The sequence below is a fragment of the Rhinoderma darwinii genome, unplaced genomic scaffold (genome assembly GCF_050947455.1).
Source record: "Rhinoderma darwinii isolate aRhiDar2 unplaced genomic scaffold, aRhiDar2.hap1 Scaffold_847, whole genome shotgun sequence".
Lineage (NCBI taxonomy): Eukaryota > Metazoa > Chordata > Amphibia > Anura > Rhinodermatidae > Rhinoderma > Rhinoderma darwinii.
Genome location: NW_027464416.1, coordinates 42,777 through 65,291, shown reverse-complemented (window position 1 = coordinate 65,291; position 22,515 = coordinate 42,777). Strand labels below are relative to the sequence as shown.

The 22,515-nt window shown below is 48.5% G+C and overlaps 1 pseudogene; it reads right to left on the bottom strand.

Annotated features, from left to right (window-relative positions):
- Window positions 1-18,377: 18,377 nt before the first annotated feature.
- Window positions 18,378-18,556, bottom strand: LOC142731631 (U2 spliceosomal RNA; annotated as a pseudogene).
- Between the last annotated feature and the right edge of the window lie 3,959 nt (window positions 18,557-22,515).

The window sequence follows — 22,515 nt, the reverse complement described above, 5'->3', positions numbered from 1 at the left end:
TTCAGCAGCGGCTCTTCTCCGAAGTTCTCCTTCTTCTTCCCGGCAGCGATCTCCCGGAGCTTCTTCCTCGATGGCGGCTTCTCCCTTCTGGATCGTCGTCTTCGCTGGTTCTTCTCCGCAGTTCGTCGCCGGCTTCGTCTGGAACGCTCTTGGATCGCTAAGCTAGTGTTTATAGCCCCCAGTGGTTCTCCGAGCTATCTATCCTTACAAGGACTGATAAGAACAGATTTTTTGATTGAAAAATGCTTTATTGACAATCAATCGTCATCATACAAACATTACTGCGACGCAGCGCGAGCCATGAAGCAGCAAATAATAAATAATAACAGTCGTCAAACATAACATGACAGTATAATACACAGTACAGGCTAGCCTATGCTATACATTACACCACATGCTACACTAACATTCTTGCATTCACTAAAGCCAAACAACAAAGCATTACAGACAAGTGATGGGATAGGGGAGTGGGTAGGAGGGGATAGGGAAGCGGGAAATCACAGGCCCGAAGCTTTATTGAAAGACAACACACAAGAAGGGAGAGTGGGGGGAAGGGGAGTATCAGTCCTCTTCCTCATCGACGTCCGGGCTGTCCCAGGTGGAATAGTCTCTGAGCAGGCTGTGGATCAGCCTGCGGCAGTCCTGGACGGACACACTCTCTCTCCGCAAAATCAGACGATTCCTGGCGAACCATATAGCGTCCTTAAAACAGTTCATAAGGCGCCAGGCTTCCTGGATTGCTCCATCCGTGGTATTCCCAGGAAATAGTCCATAAAGTACCGAGCGGTACGACAGTCTGTTCCTGGGAACTGAGTCCTTGAGTTCGTGTTCCAAGGCTTTCAACAGACCCTGTGCAAAGGGGCACTGCCAGAAAATGTGCAAAGATGTTTCCTCCGTGAAGGGGCACCTGGGGCAGTACCGGGTCTTGCACAGGTTGCGGGCATGCATGAATGACCTAAGAGGCAGTCCTCCCTGGATGGCCATCCATGAAATGTCCTTGTGCCCGTTGGTCAACCTGCCAGATGACACGTTAGTCCAAACAGTCTCCAACGTGTCGGCATGAAGCCCTGGAACAAACTCCAGTGGGTCCTTTGCTCTGATGTGCTTGTGGATCGTCTTAGGTTTCCACAAGTCGGGCTTAAGACCCTCCAGTTGATGCTCCCTCACAAACCGGACGACATCTCCGTAGAACCAGGGAGCGTGCCAGTTGTAAGGGAAGGAGCTGTCCCACTTATCCCAGCCAAAACCTCGCCAGAGGGGAAGGAGGAAGTAGCGGGACATGGCCTTGCCCGCAGAGCCGTTTGCTGTCCTCAGAGTCCTACGAACACAGTCACATACAAAAGCGATCCGCAGCAGAGTGGGAATGTCGGGTATACCCTTCCCACCTTTGCGGGGCTCCTTGTACATAACAGTCCGCTTTACTCTGTCCATTTTCGAGCCCCAGATGAAGCGAAACACAGTCCTGGTAATGGCCCTCGAGACCGTTGCAAGAGGGGGCCATGCCTGTGCAGTGTATTGTAGCACAGGCAAGACTTCGTTACGCAGGACCATTGCTTTGCCCTCAATAGTGAGTTGTCTGAGGCTCCACAGTCCGATCCTTTGGTTGACTTTGGCCAAGCGTTCTTCCCACGACTTTAGGGCTGCACCTTCCTTACCGAACCAGACTCCCAGAATTTTGATGAAGTCCGGCTTGATAGTAAACGGGAAGGAGGCAGGAGAAGGCAGGTACCACTTTCCGAAGAGCATGGCTTCCGACTTCCCGCAGTTGACTTTTGCCCCTGAAGCGCGTCCGAACTCCTCACAGGTCTGGACGAGTGCAGTCACCGAACTCTGGTCGGCGCAGAAGACGGTCACGTCGTCCATGTACAGCGAGCATTTGACCTCGAAGTGTCCTGGACCTGGTGCGGTGATCCCTCTGATCTCTCCATTCTGCCGGATAGCCTCTGCGAAGAGCTCTATAACACAAACAAAAAGGAGAGGTGAAAGAGGACAGCCTTGTCTAACCCCCGACGATACAGGAAAGGGGTCAGTCTTCCAGCCGTTCACCAGCACCGAGCTGTAAATGTCGCAATACATCAGGTTAACATACAAACAGAACAACCTGCCAAGCCGCAGCCTACGCAGAGCCTTACCCATGAATTCGTGAGAGACCCGGTCAAAAGCCTTCTCCTGATCCAGACTGACCAGGGCCGCGTGTGTACGGCGGCTTTGCATGTAATGCACCGTGTCCCTCACCAGGGCAAGACTGTCGGCCACCCTACGGCCAGGAATGCCGCAGGTTTGGTCCGATCCGATGATCTGTCCGATGACAACCTTCAGTCTGTTGGTCAATACTTTGGCGAGGATCTTGTAGTCCACGTTCAGGAGAGAGATGGGACGCCAGTTTTTCAGGTCACATCTCTCCCCCTTCCGCTTATACAAGATCGTGATCATGCCTTCTCTCAAGGACGGTGGCATTCTACCCTCCACCACCATCTCCTCATAGAGCTCCAGCAGGTCCGGACAGATCAAGTCCCCCAGCGCTACATAGAGCTCTGCTGGGAGACCATCACTGCCCGGGGTCCTGCCGGGTCTGAAGGATTTAGCGGCAGAGAGCAGTTCCTCCACCGTCAGGGGTACGTCCATAGCCTCCGTACCTGCAGGATCAAGATGATTAGTGATACCTGACAGGAATTTATCGGCGGCTTCGGGGTCAGTGGTTTTCCGGGAGTAGAGGCTTCGGTAGTAGTCTGTGACGACTCCCATCACCTCCTTCTTCCCAGAATGCATGTTTCCGGTCTCATCTCGGAGTTCCTTCAGGGGCGTGTGGCCGGCATGGAGTTTCCTGAAAAAGAACGAGTTACATTTCTCACCCTTCTCCAGGTTCTCCACCTTGGAACGAAAGACAATTCGCTTGGATTCCTCCTCAAAGTGCCTTTTCAGGCCCTTTTTGGCTTCCTCCAGCTCCTTCCTGACGTCCCAGCCGCATTGAAGGAGGTCTTGCAGGGATCGCAGCTGACGCTGCATCTCTCTGAAGTCTCTCTTCCTCTCACACGCCTGTTGACGACTTTTTGCCTGAAAGAAACAACGAAATTCAACTTTAACATATTCCCACCAGTCACAGGTTTTGTCAAAGAAAACTTTATCATTCCTCCAAACAATATAGGCGTCTCTAAGTTCCGCCAGTACCTCTTCTCTTTCCAGCAGGGCACAATTCAGCTTCCAGGAGCCAGGGCCGGGAGGAAAACCGTGGCCGATGGCACCCTGGAAGAGAATGGCCCTGTGGTCAGAGAAGAAGCAGGGGACCATGGAGTGCCCATGCTGCTTGACTGCCCGGGAGGTGAACACAAAGTCAATCCGAGAACGAAGTGAGCCATCGGGTCGGCTCCATGAATAGTTCACAGAGCCGATCCCCATGGAGCCCACAACGTCCTGCAAGGATGCTTCGGTTACCATCTCGATAAGCAGTTTGGAACTGACATCCAGCTTGATTGAAGTGCCGGAACTTCGTCCATCCTCTTCGATGGGGCAGTTGAAGTCCCCGGCCATCACCACTGCCCTAGTGGTGGCGAGCTGGGTCCGCAGGGTCTGGAATAGTTCCAGGCGCTCAGCCTTCATAGGGGGAGCGTACACGTTGATGAGCCTAATCGGCTCTCCCGCCCAGGAACCGTCTACGACCAACAAGCGGCCGCAGACGAGCTCCTGGACAGAGTCAACAGTAAATACGCTTCCCCTAATCAGGATGGCAACCCCTGCAGACTTACAGTCGCCCCCACCAGACCAGTAGGACGGGCCATGGGTCCACTGCCTGGCCAGATGATGGTATGACCTGGAAGAGGGGAGAGTACATTCCTGCAGCATAAATACATCACTCGACTGCTTGGAAAGAAAAGTTAGCACCATCTGACATCTAGTCCTATCTCTAACACTCCTCACATTGAGGCTAAAGATGTTAAGTTTAGCAGCCATGGGGGAGAATAAAGAAGGTTAGTGCAAACGATACACCTTAGTTACCAGTCCGGTCGGGCGGATCCTCCTCTCTGGAGCCTGGCGGGTCCGGAAGATCCAGCAGGCCCTCTGACAAAAATTGTTCCAGGATTGTAGCCACCTGGATGTCTGTTGTGAAGTCGATGACCTCAGGTTCAGACACGAGTTCCTCCACCATCTGCTCCATTTCCTCCTGCTGCGCAAGGGAATCTTCGCAGATTTCCACGACTTGTCTCTTTGAGGACTCAGCAGCTGGGCTGTCCCTCACCTTTCTCTTCCTCTGGATGGCACCTGAGGAGACAAGAGGGGGAAAATCCTCCAGGGAGAGGACTCCAGCAGCTGGAGGGGAAGATGTTAGTGCTGCTGGAGCTGGGGAGAAGGGAGGCTGGGTTGGGAGAGGTGCAGGTGACAGGACCACTGAGATGGGTGGGTAGGAGAAGGTGAGAGCCTCAGTGGGGGTGACAGGGGTTGGGGACGGGGGGGTGGGGAGGGCCGGGCGAGGGAGGGTGGGAAGGGTAGGGCGAGGGAGGGCCGGGAGAGGGGGGGGAGGGACTGTCGTCTTCTTACCATCCTTCTTTTTCCCGGTCTTCTGTGCCGCTGGAGCTCTGGCTGGGGCGGGGTTCCCTCTGGCTGGAGCTTTCGCTGCTACAGTTGCCCAGGATCGATCCCTCTTCGGGCAGTCCTTGTAAGAGTGGGCTGCTTGTCCGCAGAGGTTGCACATTGTCCGTTTCGGGCAGTCTTTGGTCTCGTGTCCTGTTACCCGGCAGTTCTTGCAGGCGTCCTCCTTGCAGTCCTTCACCGAATGACCCTTCTTGCTGCATCTCCTGCAGATCTGCGGCATGTCCGGGTAGTAGATGAGGCCGTAGGAGTTGCCCAGCGAGAATGACTGGGGCAGGTGCTGGAGGCCGTCTTCCGCGCTCGAATCCTTGTTCAGTCGGACGATTACCGACCACTTGCCAGTCCAGAAGCCGAGTCCGTTCAGGATGTGGGTGGGTTCCCTCACCACTGTGCAGAACCGCTTCAGGAGCGTGGTGATGTCTTTGCCGGGGGTGTGTGGGTTCCGCATTGAGACCGTCACCCGCCTTTCCTCTCTTTGGACAGGGCAGTTGCCCACAAAGCGAGAGAAAGGGGATTCAGGCCTCGCCGCTTTCACCATCTCCCAGTACCTTCTGCAGATGTTGATCGAAGCGAAGGTCACGAAGAACATCCCGGTCATGAAGGCCTGGATACTGATGGTCTCCGGCTTAGCGAAGCCCTGATCCAGGAGCATCTTCTGGCAGAACACTTCTTCCGTCATGTCCGGCACTCTCCCGTCCACCTCCTTGAGCTTCAGGGCCACCGTCTGCTTCATCCAGGGCTCCAGGGTTGGAGCAGCCTGGTTCGGCTTCCTGGTGGCCTGTTCGCTTGAGGAGGCTTCAGGAGGAGATGTCCTGGCCTGGGCCGGCTCACCTGGTCCATCAGCCTTCTTCTTCTGGGTGGCAGGGTTGCTGGTTGAGGCCATGGCTTCTTCCAGCTGTTCCTGTCGCTTGGGGAGGATCTTCGATAGCTCTTTCCCGAAGGGGGCGGAGCTATGCAAATCTTCTCCTTGCTGGCCGAGGTTCTTCCACGAAATTTCTTCCGCAGCGGTTCCTCGTCGAGCTTCTTCTTCTGCGGCCGAGCTTCTTCGAAGATCCCCTTCAGCAGCGGCTCTTCTCCGAAGTTCTCCTTCTTCTTCCCGGCAGCGATCTCCCGGAGCTTCTTCCTCGATGGCGGCTTCTCCCTTCTGGATCGTCGTCTTCGCTGGTTCTTCTCCGCAGTTCGTCGCCGGCTTCGTCTGGAACGCTCTTGGATCGCTAAGCTAGTGTTTATAGCCCCCAGTGGTTCTCCGAGCTATCTATCCTTACAAGGACTGATAAGAACAGATTTTTTTGATTGAAAAATGCTTTATTGACAATCAATCGTCATCATACAAACATTACTGCGACGCAGCGCAAGCCATGAAGCAGCAAATAATAAATAATAACAGTCGTCAAACATAACATGACAGTATAATACACAGTACAGGCTAGCCTATGCTATACATTACACCACATGCTACACTAACATTCTTGCATTCACTAAAGCCAAACAACAAAGCATTACAGACAAGTGATGGGATAGGGGAGTGGGTAGGAGGGGATAGGGAAGGGGGAAATCACAGGCCCGAAGCTTTATTGAAAGACAACACACAAGAAGGGAGAGTGGGGGGAAGGGGAGTATCAGTCCTCTTCCTCATCGACGTCCGGGCTGTCCCAGGTGGAATAGTCTCTGAGCAGGCTGTGGATCAGCCTGCGGCAGTCCTGGACGGACACACTCTCTCTCCGCAAAATCAGACGGTTCCTGGCAAACCATATAGCGTCCTTAAAGCAGTTCATAAGGCGCCAGGCTTCCTGGATTGCTCCATCCGTGGTATTCCCAGGAAATAGTCCATAAAGTACCGAGCGGTACGACAGTCTGTTCCTGGGTACTGAGTCCTTGAGTTCATGTTCCAAGGCTTTCAACAGACCCTGTGCAAAGGGGCACTGCCAGAAAATGTGCAAAGATGTTTCCTCCGTGAAGGGGCACCTGGGGCAGTACCGGGTCTTGCACAGGTTGCGGGCATGCATGAATGACCTAAGAGGCAGTCCTCCCTGGATGGCCATCCATGAAATGTCCTTGTGCCCGTTGGTCAACCTGCCAGATGACACGTTAGTCCAAACAGTCTCCAACGTGTCGGCATGAAGCCCTGGAACAGACTCCAGTGAGTCCTTTGCTCTGATGTGCTTGTGGATCGTCTTAGGTTTCCACAAGTCGGGCTTAAGACCCTCCAGTTGATGCTCCCTCACGAACCGGACGACATCTCCGTAGAACCAGGGAGCGTGCCAGTTGTAAGGGAAGGAGCTGTCCCACTTGTCCCAGCCAAAACCTCGCCAGAGGGGAAGGAGGAAGTAGCGGGACATGGCCCTGCCCGCAGAGCCGTTTGCTGTCCTCAGAGTCCTACGAACACAGTCACATACAAAAGCGATCCGCAGCAGAGTGGGAATGTCGGGTATACCCTTCCCACCTTTGCGGGGCTCCTTGTACATAACAGTCCGCTTTACTCTGTCCATTTTCGAGCCCCAGATGAAGCGAAACACAGTCCTGGTAATGGCCCTCGAGACGGTGGCAAGAGGGGGCCATGCCTGTGCAGTGTATTGTAGCACAGGCAAGACTTCGTTACGCAGGACCATTGCTTTGCCCTCAATAGTGAGTTGTCTGAGGCTCCACAGTCCGATCCTTTGGTTGACTTTGGCCAAGCGTTCTTCCCACGACTTTAGGGCTGCACCTTCCTTACCGAACCAGACTCCCAGAATTTTGATGAAGTCCGGCTTGATAGTAAACGGGAAGGAGGCAGGAGAAGGCAGGTACCACTTTCCGAAGAGCATGGCTTCCGACTTCCCGCAGTTGACTTTTGCCCCTGAAGCGCGTCCGAACTCCTCACAGGTCTGGACGAGTGCAGTCACCGAACTCTGGTCAGCGCAGAAGACGGTCACGTCGTCCATGTACAGCGAGCATTTGACCTCGAAGTGTCCTGGACCTGGTGCGGTGATCCCTCTGATCTCTCCATTCTGCCGGATAGCCTCTGCGAAGAGCTCTATAACACAAACAAAAAGGAGAGGTGAAAGAGGACAGCCTTGTCTAACCCCCGACGATACAGGAAAGGGGTCAGTCTTCCAGCCGTTCACCAGCACCGAGCTGTAAATGTCGCAATACATCAGGTTAACATACAAACAGAACAACCTGCCAAGCCGCAGCCTACGCAGAGCCTTACCCATGAATTCGTGAGAGACCCGGTCAAAAGCCTTCTCCTGATCCAGACTGACCAGGGCCGCGTGTGTACGGCGGCTTTGCATGTAATGCACCGTGTCCCTCACCAGGGCAAGACTGTCGGCCACCCTACGGCCAGGAATGCCGCAGGTTTGGTCCGATCCGATGATCTGTCCGATGACAACCTTCAGTCTGTTGGCCAATACTTTGGCGAGGATCTTGTAGTCCACGTTCAGGAGAGAGATGGGACGCCAGTTTTTCAGGTCACATCTCTCCCCCTTCCGCTTATACAAGATCGTGATCATGCCTTCTCTCAAGGACGGTGGCATTCTACCCTCCACCACCATCTCCTCATAGAGCTCCAGCAGGTCCGGACTGATCAAGTCCCCCAGCGCTACATAGAGCTCTGCTGGGAGACCATCACTGCCCGGGGTCCTGCCGGGTCTGAAGGATTTAGCAGCAGAGAGCAGTTCCTCCACCGTCAGGGGTACATCCATAGCCTCCGTACCTGCAGGATCAAGATGATTAGTGATACCTGACAGGAATTTATCGGCGGCTTCGGGGTCAGTGGTTTTCCGGGAGTAGAGGCTTCGGTAGTAGTCTGTGACGACTCCCATCACCTCCTTCTTCCCAGAATGCATGTTTCCGGTCTCATCTCGAAGTTCCTTCAGGGGCGTGTGGCCGGCATGGAGTTTCCTGAAAAAGAACGAGTTACATTTCTCACCCTTCTCCAGGTTCTCCACCTTGGAACGAAAGACAATTCGCTTGGATTCCTCCTCAAAGTGCCTTTTCAGGCCCTTTTTGGCTTCCTCCAGCTCCTTCCTGACGTCCCAGCCGCATTGAAGGAGGTCTTGCAGGGATCGCAGCTGACGCTGCATCTCTCTGAAGTCTCTCTTCCTCTCACACGCCTGTTGACGACTTTTTGCCTGAAAGAAACAACGAAATTCAACTTTAACATATTCCCACCAGTCACAGGTTTTGTCAAAGAAAACTTTATCATTCCTCCAAACAATATAGGCGTCTCTAAGTTCCGCCAGTACCTCCTCTCTTTCCAGCAGGGCACAATTCAGCTTCCAGGAGCCAGGGCCGGGAGGAAAACCGTGGCCGATGGCACCCTGGAAGAGAATGGCCCTGTGGTCAGAGAAGAAGCAGGGGACCATGGAGTGCCCATGCTGCTTGACTGCCCGGGAGGTGAACACAAAGTCAATCCGAGAACGAAGTGAGCCATCGGGTCGGCTCCATGAATAGTTCACAGAGCCAATCCCCATGGAGCCCACAACGTCCTGCAAGGATGCTTCGGTTACCATCTCGATAAGCAGTTTGGAACTGACATCCAGTTTGATTGAAGTGCCGGAACTTCGTCCATCCTCTTCGATGGGGCAGTTGAAGTCCCCGGCCATCACCACTGCCCTAGTGGTGGCGAGCTGGGTCCGCAGGGTCTGGAATAGTTCCAGGCGCTCAGCCTTCATAGGGGGAGCGTACACGTTGATGAGCCTAATCGGCTCTCCTGCCCAGGAACCGTCTACGACCAACAAGCGGCCGCAGGCGAGCTCCTGGACAGAGTCAACAGTAAATACGCTTCCCCTAATCAGGATGGCAACCCCTGCAGACTTACAGTCGCCCCCACCAGACCAGTAGGACGGGCCATGGGTCCACTGCCTGGCCAGATGATGGTATGACCTGGAAGAGGGGAGAGTACATTCCTGCAGCATAAATACATCACTCGACTGCTTGGAAAGAAAAGTTAGCACCATCTGACATCTAGTCCTATCTCTAACACTCCTCACATTGAGGCTAAAGATGTTAAGTTTAGCAGCCATGGGGGAGAATAAAGAAGGTTAGTGCAAACGATACACCTTAGTTACCAGTCCGGTCGGGCGGATCCTCCTCTCCTGGCGGGTCCGAAAGATCCAGCAGGCCCTCTGACAAAAATTGTTCCAGGATTGTAGCCACCTGGATGTCTGTTGTGAAGTCGATGACCTCAGGTTCAGACACGAGTTCCTCCACCATCTGCTCCATTTCCTCCTGCTGCGCAAGGGAATCTTCGCAGATTTCCACGACTTGTCGCTTTGAGGACTCAGCAGCTGGGCTGTCCCTCACCTTTCTCTTCCTCTGGATGGCACCTGAGGAGACAAGAGGGGGAAAATCCTCCAGGGAGAGGACTCCAGCAGCTGGAGGGGAAGATGTTAGTGCTGCTGGAGCTGGGGAGAAGGGAGGCTGGGTTGGGAGAGGTGCAGGTGACAGGACCACTGAGATGGGTGGGTAGGAGAAGGTGAGAGCCTCAGTGGGGGTGACAGGGGTTGGGGACGGGGGGGTGGGGAGGGCCGGGCGAGGGAGGGTGGGAAGGGTAGGGCGAGGGAGGGCCGGGAGACGGGGGGGAGGGACTGTCGTCTTCTTACCATCCTTCTTATTCCCGGTCTTCTGCGCCGCTGGAGCTCTGGCTGGGGCGGGGTTCCCTCTGGCCGGAGCTTTCGCCGCTACAGTTGCCCAGGATCGATCCCTCTTCGGGCAGTCCTTGTAGGAGTGGGCTGCTTGTCCGCAGAGGTTGCACATTGTCCGTTTCGGGCAGTCTTTGGTCTCGTGTCCTGTTACCCGGCAGTTCTTGCAGGCGTCCTCCTTGCAGTCCTTCACCGAATGACCCTTCTTGCTGCATCTCCTGCAGATCTGCGGCATGTCCGGGTAGTAGATGAGGCCGTAGGAGTTGCCCAGCGAGAATGACTGGGGCAGGTGTTGGAGGCCGTCTTCCGCGCTGGAATCCTTGTTCAGTCGGACGATTACCGACCACTTGCCAGTCCAGAAGCCGAGTCCGTTCAGGATGTGGGTGGGTTCCCTCACCACTGTGCAGAACCGCCTCAGGAGCGTGGTGATGTCTTTGCCGGGGGTGTGTGGGTTCCGCATTGAGACCGTCACCCGCCTTTCCTCTCTTTGGACAGGGCAGTTGCCCACAAAGCGAGAGAAAGGGGATTCAGGCCTCGCCGCTTTCACCATCTCCCAGTACCTTCTGCAGATGTTGATCGAAGCGAAGGTCACGAAGAACATCCCGGTCATGAAGGCCTGGATGCTGATGGTCTCCGGCTTAGCGAAGCCCTGGTCCAGGAGCATCTTCTGGCAGAACACTTCTTCCGTCATGTCCGGCACTCTCCCGTCCACCTCCTTCAGTTTCAGGGCCACCGTCTGCTTCATCCAGGGCTCCAGGGTTGGAGCAGCCTGGTTCGGCTTCCTGGTGGCCTGTTGGCTTGAGGAGGCTTCAGGAGGAGATGTCCTGGCCTGGGCCGGCTCACCTGGTCCATCAGCCTTCTTCTTCTGGGTGGCAGGGTTGCTGGTTGAGGCCATGGCTTCTTCCAGCTGTTCCTGTCGCTTGGGGAGGATCTTCGATAGCTCTTTCCCGAAGGGGGCGGAGCTATGCAAATCTTCTCCTTGCTGGCCGAGGTTCTTCCACGAAATTTCTTCCGCAGCGGTTCCTCGTCGAGCTTCTTCTGCGGCCGAGCTTCTTCAAAGATCCCCTTCAGCAGCGGCTCTTCTCCGAAGGTCTCTGTCGCAGTTCTCCTTCTTCTTCCCGGCAGCGATCTCCCGGAGCTTCTTCCCCGATGGCGGCTTCTCCCTTCTGGATCGTCGTCTTCGCTGGTTCTTCTCCGCAGTTCGTCGCCGGCTTCGTCTGGAACGCTCTTGGATCGCTAAGCTAGTGTTTATAGCCCCCAGTGGTTCTCCGAGCTATCTATCCTTACAAGGACTGATAAGAACAGATAAGGTTTCAACAAAATTTTATTGACACATATATATATACAGAGAATACATTTTCATAAAATAAAATTCAGTAATAAAATGCTTGTTGTACATTTCAAAAAATAATTTTTGTGTAATTCAATTCTGTAATAAATTATATGTTTGTACATTTTTCTTTAATAAAATTCAGTAACAAAATGTTTTTTAATTCATTTCATTAAAACCTTTTTGTAAAATAACTTCAGTAATAAAATGTTTATTTTTAATACATTTCATTAAAATGATAAAAGCAATAAATTTTTAACGAGAAGAAGGTTTCTTTAAAAATCTGACAATGGCAGGATAAAACAAGCAGTAAAATCACAATTACAAATACATAAATTATTTACATGGTAATCGTGTTCCACAGAGACAGACACCACATGGATGCCGCTTCTTTTGCTCCTAGATTTTTTTTGTCTCTGAGGTAGTATACATACAGCTCACTTAACGCAATCTTGACACAGTCTGTAATGTCAATAAAATCACGTTTAAAAAGAAGAATGTTCCTAACCTTCCAGATGGCATTTTTAAAACAATTAATAATCATCCAGCAGATCATCTGCTGTCTGAATGATGGGCAGGTAAAAAGGCCATAAAAAACGTATTCGTACTTAAAATCTTTAAGACCACAGATCCATTTTAGTAAAAGGCCGGCTTTCCTCCATACCTCCTGTGCATAGTGGCAGTTCCAGAACAAGTGCATTACTGTTTCATCATTTCCGCACCTATCTCGTGGGCACTTGGCTCTCGCCACCAGTCCTCGCCTATGTTGGAATGCACGTGTAGGGAGGCACTGGTGGACGATTGCCCAGGCAAGGTCCTTATGCACATTTGCAAGATATTTCCCGTACACATTTCGCCACACTTACTTGGACCTTGCCTGCGAGAAATTGGACACTGCCACTGTCTCTTCTCCGTGTCTGCACGCCATCGACACCTTTCTCTGGTCCCCCAATATGTCAGGCTCCAATTCTTGGAGGCTCAGGAGCCTAACAGTCTTTTCTAGCACCACATAGTGTTTTGGGGGACACAGAAGCACAGGAGAATTTAGGGAGATACGAGCCCAACGTTTAAAAACCATGCCCGCTGCGTATTTTAAAAAGCAGCTAAAAATGCGATCGGATTTAAACATTTTAAAACAGAAGCAGAAATATTTGATATAAAAAAATGTAAAAAGGTTAGGAACATCTCTCCCGCCATTGTCTTTACCTTTATACATAAAATCACGCTTTAATTTTTCCATCTTGGAGCCCCACAGAAACATAAAACAAATGCGTGTTAGCTTTTTAATATATAAAATGGATGGAGGGAAAACCATGGCCACATAGAGCATTATTGGGATTAAAACCATTTTTATGATTAAAATTTTCCCCTCCATCGTGAGGCTCCTAAGATTCCACATTAAAACCTTCTTCTCTATTTTTGCTATCACTGAGTCCCAGTTAGAGGTCCCATTGTTCGCCTGATTAAAAACAATCCCTAAAATTTTAATCTGGTCCTTCTGCATTCTGACTCCTGGGGTCAGGGAGGAATCCCAGCCTCCTATATTAAAACACTCACATTTATCAATATTAAGTTTAAAACCAGAAGCTTCGCAGAAAAAGGTGGTGTTCCTCAGCGCCCTCCTCATGGATGATGAATCGGGGCACAGAATTGTCACATCATCCATGTAGCTTAATACCTTTACTTGGTTGCCCCTCCCACCAGGTATTGGGGCGCCTCTAATAACTTTATCGTTCCTGAGCATGGCTAAAAGGGGCTCCATTGCGCAAATAAATAGTAGGGGAGACAATGGGCACCCTTGCTTGACTCCAGATAAAAGAGGAACACCACTAGTTAAAAATCCATTTATAGAAATCTCACTAAAACAGGACCGATATAAAAGCATAACACGACTTATAATAAAATCAGGCACCGCCATTTTTTTAAGCACCATAAAAAGGAACTCATGGGACACTCTATCAAAGGCCTTTTCAAAATCAAGGGATAAAATAGCAAGGTTTTGGCCTCGATCTTTAAAATACCAAATAACATCTCTTAAAATATTAAGGGACTCAGTGATAGATCTACCAGGTACCCCACAGACCTGATTTGGGTGGATTAATTTACTGATAAAAGGTTTAAAACGGACCGCTATCAGTTTGGCTAAAATTTTATAATCTACATTTAAAAGCGTAATCGGGCGCCAATTTTTGAGCTGGTCCTTTCCACCCTTATTTTTAAAAATTAGGGACACAATCCCCCTTCTCCAAGAAGGGGGCAGCTCTTCTACAATAAAAGCCTCTTTATATAATAAAATCATATCCTCTTTTAAAACATCCCAAAAAGTTAGATAAAATTCAATAGGCAACCCATCCTCCCCAGGGGCCTTTCCCGCTGAAAAACTTTTAAAAACAAATAAAAGTTCCTCCAAATTAAGATCCCGGGATAAAACCTCCTGGTCCAAAGTATCTAACTTAAAATCAAGGGAGTTAAGAGCATGATTTAAAAAGGATTCATCAATGGCTTTTTTACTAAAAAGGAGTTGGTAAAAATTAAAAGCTGCCTTTAACATTCCTCCCACGGAAGTCTCCCCTTCTAGGTTTAAAATAGCGTCTCTTTTGTCGTTTACCTTTTTAAAAAAGAATCGGGAGCACTTCTCGTCTTCTTCTAGATGCTTCACGTGGGAGTTAAAAATTATTTGTTTACCTTTATCATCAAGACATTTTTTTATTTCAGCTTTTAAGTTTAAAATATCAGAATCCACATCAAACCCAACATCCTTCAATTTAAAAAGCACATGTAGACGCTTATTAAGAACATAAAACCACTGTTTCTTTTCTCTGGCTTTCTTCCTACCTGCTCGGATAAAAAATAATTTAATTTTTGGTTTAATGCCCTCCCACCAGTGCAGCATGGTCCCGTGGGGTTTTCTCTGTAATTGCCAGCACTGGTAGGTCCGCACAAACTCATTTTTAATTTCAGGGTCCTCCAGGAGCGTGGCGTTCAACCTCCAGAGGCCCTTACTTACTTTTTGCTCTCCCTCCAGCTCCAGAGACACATTTAGGAGTTTATGATCTGAAAAGATGTTATTTAAAAGCATGCATTTTTGAGGGGTAAAATCATGGGAGGCAAAAATAAAATCGATTCTGGAGCTCACTCTTCCATTAGACCATGTGGCGCCTGCGTCTCCTGGCAAGAGATCCTTCCAGCAATCGCGTAATTTAAAATCATCAATAAAATTTTTGAGCAGGTAGGTAGTGTGGTCTTTCCTATTTGCATCACCCCCCTGCCGGCACTCTCCTTCTCTTATGCAGTTAAAATCACCCCCTACCAGCAGGGGGGCAGACCCAACACAAAACAGTGGTAAAATATTAAAAAGTTCTGCCCGCTCCTGTTTGTCAGGAGGGGCATACACATTTAAAATACGAATTAAAAGTCCATTAATGTGCAGGTGGGTTAAAACAGCTCTGCCGGGCATAATCTCAATCACATTTTGTATAGAAATAAAATGGCCACGGCAGAGTAATCCCACACCTGTAGAACGACAGTCATTGGCTCCAGACCACACCGAAGGGCCCAGCTTCCAATCTTGTTTTAGATCCATATAGTCCATGCTGTTAGGGATTCCACACTCCTGCAGTAGGCAAAAATCAAAGTCCATAGTCTCAAGGTAAGAAAACAAAGCAGCCCTGCGAACAGGGCTCTTTAGGGACCTCACATTCAGTGAGGAGAATTTTAGGGTACTACAAGGCATAGTTTATGGAGAGTCAGTGTCCACTTCTGAGGAGCCCGACTCCGATATACTCTGGGAGTCAGGCTGCCCCGCATCCGGGGACGCGAACTCCACGATGTTCACAGGGTCAGAGCCGGACAGATGTTTCGACCCGACCCTTCCCCTGAATTCGCTTTCGTCCGAACTGCGGCATAACGTTTTCCTCTTTATTGTAGACACCTCCTCCTCTCTTGACCTCTTCCCCGTACTGGATAAATCCATCGTCGTCTCGTCCTCGTCCTCCTCACTCGACGTCACCTCGGTCTCCTGGCTGATGTCATCTCCGTCACGATCTCCGGCCACTGCTACCTCAGGTGCGGCTACAGGTTCCTCCGGATCGCTGGTCGTCTTGGGTTGCTCAGGAGCCTGTGAGGTCCCTTCCTTCTTCCTTATCATTCCGCCTACTGCATCTAAAGCCGTCAGCATCCGACCCTCTATTGGCGTGACAAGAGGGACCGACTCTAGCTGCCCGGCCGATCGGCGGCGGCTGGTGCTTGGGGTATCCCGCAAGGAGCCCCTACGTCTGGACTCCTTATTTGGCTCTTCACCAGCCGCCGTCTCTGCCCAGTCCCCTTTTGTGGGTATCGAGGACCGGCGAGACTTTTTGCCGACCGGCTCCGGGTTGGAGCTTGGGGCCTTCATTACAGAGCTAGAACAGCCCTGCTCGGCCCCCTTGGAATCCCTAGGACCACCCTCCACACGTGGCCCGGAGGGTATTGGCCCTGACCCTTCGGTGGGTCCCGGGGCATTACCAGCAGTGCCCGCACCTGTTGCAGGCTGCTGCCCTGGCCCCGGTCGGGGTGGCCCAGGTTTGGGTTCACCCCTCAATGACTGCGTTCTCTTTGGACATTCTTTGTACATGTGTCCTGTCTCCCCGCACAGGTTACACATGGTGCTGGAACTGCATTTGGAGGCCACGTGCCCAAGGCCTCCACATTTATTACAGCGTATGACATGACCCTCACTGCATGCGTCTTTCGTATGTCCATACGACTGGCAGTTCCAGCAGAACCGAGGCATCTGGGGGTAAAAGAGATATCCCCGGTTCCTCCCAATGGCAAAGTTGGCTGGCGGATGTATAAAGCCTCGTATGCCATTTGGGTCTTGGAAGAATTTCACAAAATACTTCCGCTTTCCATTCCAGAAGCCTTCCGCATTTTTAACTTCATGGCTGAAGTGGATTTCTCGACAGTATCGCCCAAGAAAGATCTCAATGTCCCTGGCAGGGACAAACGGGCTGTGCATCACCACGACAAGTGGAATAGATTCCTCCCCGTAGAGGAATGCGAAATAGAGCCCGTCCAGGCGCTCTTCTGTCTGGTCCGCACCAGACAGGGCTGCACAGATGGTGTCGCAGCAGGCCGCGGTACAAAAGGAGATGGTATATCGTCCGCGGCCTTCCTGGTCATTAAGACACAGGATGTTCTCCCGTCTGAGGCCGAAGAAGCCAAGCAGGATTTCCCCTACTATGAACTTCAGGTTCTTCCGCTGGCGATGTTTCTCCTCGACCTCAATCCGGATAGATTGTCGCAACTGGGTTTCCCCAGTCACGAATCCGTACGCAAACGGCATTTTCAGCTTGTCCCAACAAGGATTCGCCCTTCTAGGCCGTCCGGCGCAAGCCGTCCGCCTAGTGATCCCTTCTCGTTGCCTGAGGACTAGTCCGACTACCCAATAGCTGCAGGGGGGTGAAGTCAAGGCGATAAACCTGTGACGATCCCCCCAGGCCAAGTAGCCGGGTACCCCAGGCACCTTCTGACAAAACCTCCTGTATAAATACACTTGATCTTAGCCAAAAGGCCGAGAAGCGATAACCCGAGCGGCCCTTGCCTTGCCCGAGCCTGTCCCATACTGCTGTTCACCCCTTGCAGCGATTGATTCAGCCTACTCCTAGGCAATTCCATGGGGCCCTGCAGGCTCACACACATTTACAGCTACTAAGCGGGAGGGAGGTGAATAAAGGCCGGAGAGGAAGCCAGACAGGATTTGCTTCTTTTGCTTGCACCACAATGCAGTGCTGAAAGAGGAGGAATCTACATAAAAACGCCTTCCTGGCAACGCCCAAATGCCCTCCTGCCATGCAGATAAACACTGGCAGCGGCAGCAAGTGCATGCCCACAGCCACCCCTTGTTCCTTCACACCTTGTATCAGCTTTAATCCAGTCCTGTGCTGCCTGCTGAGCAGCACTGAACAACACTGCCTGGGCCCAGGCTTTTATCTCTGAGGCAGGCCCCATTATGATGTCAGAAAGCTGGCTCTGGAATCCTGAGGGCTCCACTATGACACGTGCAAAGTTCCGTCTGAACTTTATATAAGACGGTGAGGCTCAGTCAGTCACTCAGTGTTGCCTGAGAGGGCAACACTGCAACAGCCGGCCGCCAGGCTGTCTTTTTTTTGCACATTTATTTGCCTCCAGGAGGCCACAAGAGGGAGACAAGGGACTGCAAAATGGAAAATAGGCATCCACCAACTTTACAGACAACTTCTCTTTGCTCCTACAACCTCCATCCTTGCACAGTTTGTTATTCTTCCAGGTAACATAGTAACAAATCCAAATTGCTGCTCTCTTTGTAGGCAAGCAAGGGTTTGTTGCAACTGCAATTCTTACTTCTTCTTGAAATGTAGGGACGACAGTACATTCCATCACATCCATCTAGTGTACACAGGTAGGTCCATTGTGGCGGGTAGGCGGCTGGCTGCTTTAATGGCTGTTTGCTGTTCCCCTACTCCACTCCACTCCACTATTTGACTGTGGTGCTGCATCAATCAGTGGCTGGCTCAGGTGCAGCTCTTTAACTTACCTAGGAGGGAGGGCGGAGAGAAGACAAGGAAGGTGAATGAGCTGTTCCAATGTGAAATGCCGGAAACACAGAAACACAGAAGACACACACACACACAACAAGAGGTGGCAATGTATTCATTAATTGCATTTAATAAATGAGCTCATTATCACACATGACTGTACAAATGCATTGTCCAACAGGTGTTGAAATAATGGGATTAAAAGGGGAGATCCCTTCAGAAAGACAGAAACAATGGCAAAGAGAAAAAACACTTTTGGAATCTGCTTTTAGTCAACACATAAGGAAAGGGTGCACCGGTCCTGGAAATACTGCAATACCAGGTCAATGCGTGGAGTGGACAGAGCAAGCTCTATTTCCATCTCCCTGTTCTAAAAATCCATTTAATATATGGTCCCCAGATAGGGGACGTATCAGATATTAAACTGATAAGAACAGATTTTTTTTTTTTTATTTAAAAGCCCGAGTCGTGCTTTCTATCACCCAAGTGCATAAAAAGTGCAGAGGTGCCACACAAAAAGTGCACAAGGATGCGGTCTATCGCAGCCCTTCTCTTAAAAGAGAGAGGCCCCGCATAACCATTCCCTGACCCTCCAAACCATAGGCCTAGAGGATCAAGGATCGATGGTCCCCCCTCGCCGAAGCTTAGGGAGACCCAAACACACTCCTAGGCTTCTACCTGGGCTGCCACCCCAGTGTCCACCTAGGAGCCTGCATCCTAGTTGCACCTCCCCTCCGAAGAAGGGAGGCCGGGTTGCAGGGGAAAAAGGAACCAGAAGGCCACACATTTTCCCCCTAGACCTCAGGAGGGTCCCAAAAGGGCACCGCATCCCAAAATCCTTGTGACAAACGTGACAAACACACAGTGAAAAACAAAATTAAATAAGTGGATGTGCGCTGTGATACAGCCTGGACATCCGCCAGGTATAAAAAAATTCCTCATCTCCCAGCCAGAAGAATAAAGGTGTGTGCTCATATAGCGTGAAAGAGAGTGCGTGCAAGTGTGCCTTCACTCAGTGGGATCCCACCCCCAGTGAGTTAGGGCACCCCAGGGTCACCAGCCCTGGGGCACATAGCAACTCGGGCTTCCAAACTACCCGGCCTAATGACCTCGATCCGGCGGTCGCCTGGTCACCTACAAATGGTACCTTTAAACCAAATGCGTACACCAGAGCGATGACCGTTGTGGTTCCCTGCCCTCACCTCGGCGTTCTGTCATCCCCCTACGATGGCCCACGTACCACCGGCAGGGATGATTACTAACCTCAGCTTGAGCAGGTTTTTTTTTTTTTTTTTTTTTTTTTTTTTTTTTTTTTACTCAGATCACAAGTCTCAAAACTTAAAATCACCATCTTTTTCTCTTCACAGATCTCAAGACTCACATCATCATCGTAAAAGGTAAGTATATTTATACATTATTTCCCCCTAAATATCTATTCTACACTCCCATTACAGAATTCCATTTCTTTTGCTTCCATTTTTCTTCTGCTTTCTCTATTCCTAGTTCTTTCTTTTCTTTCCAAAAATAGATAAATAAATAATTTAGGCTTAGACGTATGCAATCATCAACAGTTAAAGCATCCCTTTTAAATAGTAAAATATTCCTGGACCTCCATAGCGCCATTTTAACTGATGCTAAGATCAGCCAAACTATTTGAAACTCATTTTCCCCGATTCCAATTCCATAAAATATCAAGTTAAAATTAAAATAGTTAACTTTACTCACCATGCTCACCAACTTACTTATCTTTTTCCACACTTTTTGTGCAAAATCACAATTCCAGAAAACATGCATTGTGGTTTCATCATCAATACAACCACTTCTAGGACATTGGCTATTCCGATTCAGTCGTCTTTTATATTGGAAATCCTTTGTTGGTAAACAATCCTTTATCATACACCATAATAGATCTTTGTGATCATTAGACAAACAAAGATGGTTAACACATTTCCAAATGTTTTTAACTACCTGGGGAGTAAACCGTTCAATCGGGCTGCAAATGGTTCTACCCTCTAAGACTTTTAATATTTTTTTATGATTAATAAGAACCTCTTTTCCTTCTTCTGCCAGATTGAACTCTCTTATAATTTTCTCTAAGATTAAATAGTACTCTGGAGGCAACCACCTATATGGTCTCTTTAGATCTATATTGATCCATTTATACTTCCTTATGAAAAAACCAAAATTATATATTACAAAGGCTCTCAACTTTGATTCAGGTCCACATAGGATACTAATACACTGTGATAAATACTTACAAAATAAAAACTGTCTAAGATCAGGGAAACCCTTACCACCATTTCCTTTCGATTTATATAACTCTACTCTCCTTACTCTCTCCATTTTTGAACCCCAAAAGAAATTAAAACATACCTTAATAATTCTTTTCATCATAATGTTTGAGGGCATAAAAACAGCAGATACATATAAAATCAGAGGCAATAGAACTTGTTTAATCACTAAGATTTTCCCTTCCATTGATAGGCACCTTAGTTTCCAAAAATCCACCTTCTTTTTAACCCTTTCCAAGAGAGATTCCCAATTTTTTATACTTCCACAGTTTTGTGAGAAATGAATACCTAGAATTTTCATATCTACTACACTTAATAATTTACATTCCCTTTCCAACTTAAGATTCCCTATCAATAAAACCCCTGATTTTTCCCAGTTTATTTTAAAACCAGATGCACCATTAAACCATTCAACTACTCGTAATACCCTATTAAACCCTCTCAAACTTCTAACTAAAACCGTAATGTCATCCATATATGCCACAATTTTAACTCGCTCATTTTTATTCCCTGGTATAAAAACACCATCAATAACTTTATCCCTTCTTATTGCACATAAAAGTGGTTCCACGGCACAAATAAAGAGTATTGGCGACAAAGGACACCCTTGCTTCACTCCACAATTCATTTTAACCTTTTCCGATAAAAAGCCATTCACTGAAATTTTACTGAAACAACTAGAATATAAACTCTTAATACACTTAATAAACATATCAGGACAACCAAGCTTTTTTAAAACCTGAAATAAAAACAAATGGGAAATTCTATCATATGCTTTTTCGAAATCTAATGAGATCAATGCCAAATCCTGATCACGATCTTTAAAATCCCATAATACATCTCTAATCAAGAGTAATGAATCTGTAATTTTTCTCCCTGGCACAGCACATGTCTGATCCTCCTCAATTACCGATGAAATTACTTTTTTCAAACGATTAGCAAATAATTTTGCATAAATTTTATAATCCATGTTTAGTAACGTTATAGGCCTCCAATTCTTTATCATTTCTTTATCCCCTTTCTTAAAAAGTAAAACAATTAACCCTTCAGACCATGATATTGGCATTTTAAAAGAGGATAGCACCCTAAAAATGATATCACAAAAATCCACACCCACCAACTTCCAAAAGACCCTATAGAACTCTATCGGTAAACCATCCAAACCAGGTGTTTTCCCATTTGAAAAGCTATTAACAGTATTATAAATTTCATTTTCAGTAAAATCTTCAGATAAAAGACCTATTTCTTCTTTATTAAAATTTTTATCTAGTTGATTGATAAAGTGGTCCCTTAAAGAACCATCACTCTTTTTTTCAGAAAATAAGTTATCATAAAACTCATGTGCCTTTTTCAATTTACCTTCCAAAACCACCTCTCCCTCCAACTTGTCAATATAATCTCTCTTATTGATGATTTTTTTAAAGAAGAACTTTGAGCATTTTTCATCACATTCCAAAATTTTTACTCTCGAATTAAATATGATTTCCCTTCCTTTTTCATACAAACTTCTATTAATTTGGCTTTTAATGCCTTCAATCTCATCATCCATCATTACACCACTCTTTTTCAAGACATAAAAACACTGGAGTTTCGTATTTAGAGATTCATATAATTCCACTCTCTCTCTCGCCTTTCTTTTACTAATACGAATGAAAAATGTTTTGATCTGAGATTTTGCGAACTCCCACCATTCAAAAACATCCTTAAAACTGCTTTTCCTACACTGCAACTTTTTATAGAATGAACCAAATTCCGATTTTACGTTCTCATCTTCTAATAGTTTTGTATTCAATTTCCAATGTGAAGATTTTTTGCTTTCCATTCTCTCACATTCTAACGTACATTTGATCAATCTATGATCGGAAAAACAGTTAAAATCAGTTTTAAAAGATAACCCTTTAAAATGCTCTGATACAAAAAAATAGTCTATTCTAGACCTAGAGTTTTTCCTACTCCATGTAAATTCATCTTCTTTCTTTTTGCCACATATTTCCCACATATCTTTTAAATTACTTGATGAGAGAATTCCTTTTAGGCATGATACTGAACCATCTTTCTTATTTTCCAGATGGCAGTTAAAGTCTCCTCCAATTATAATAGGGTCCGAACCTGTAAGGAACAACTGCAGAATT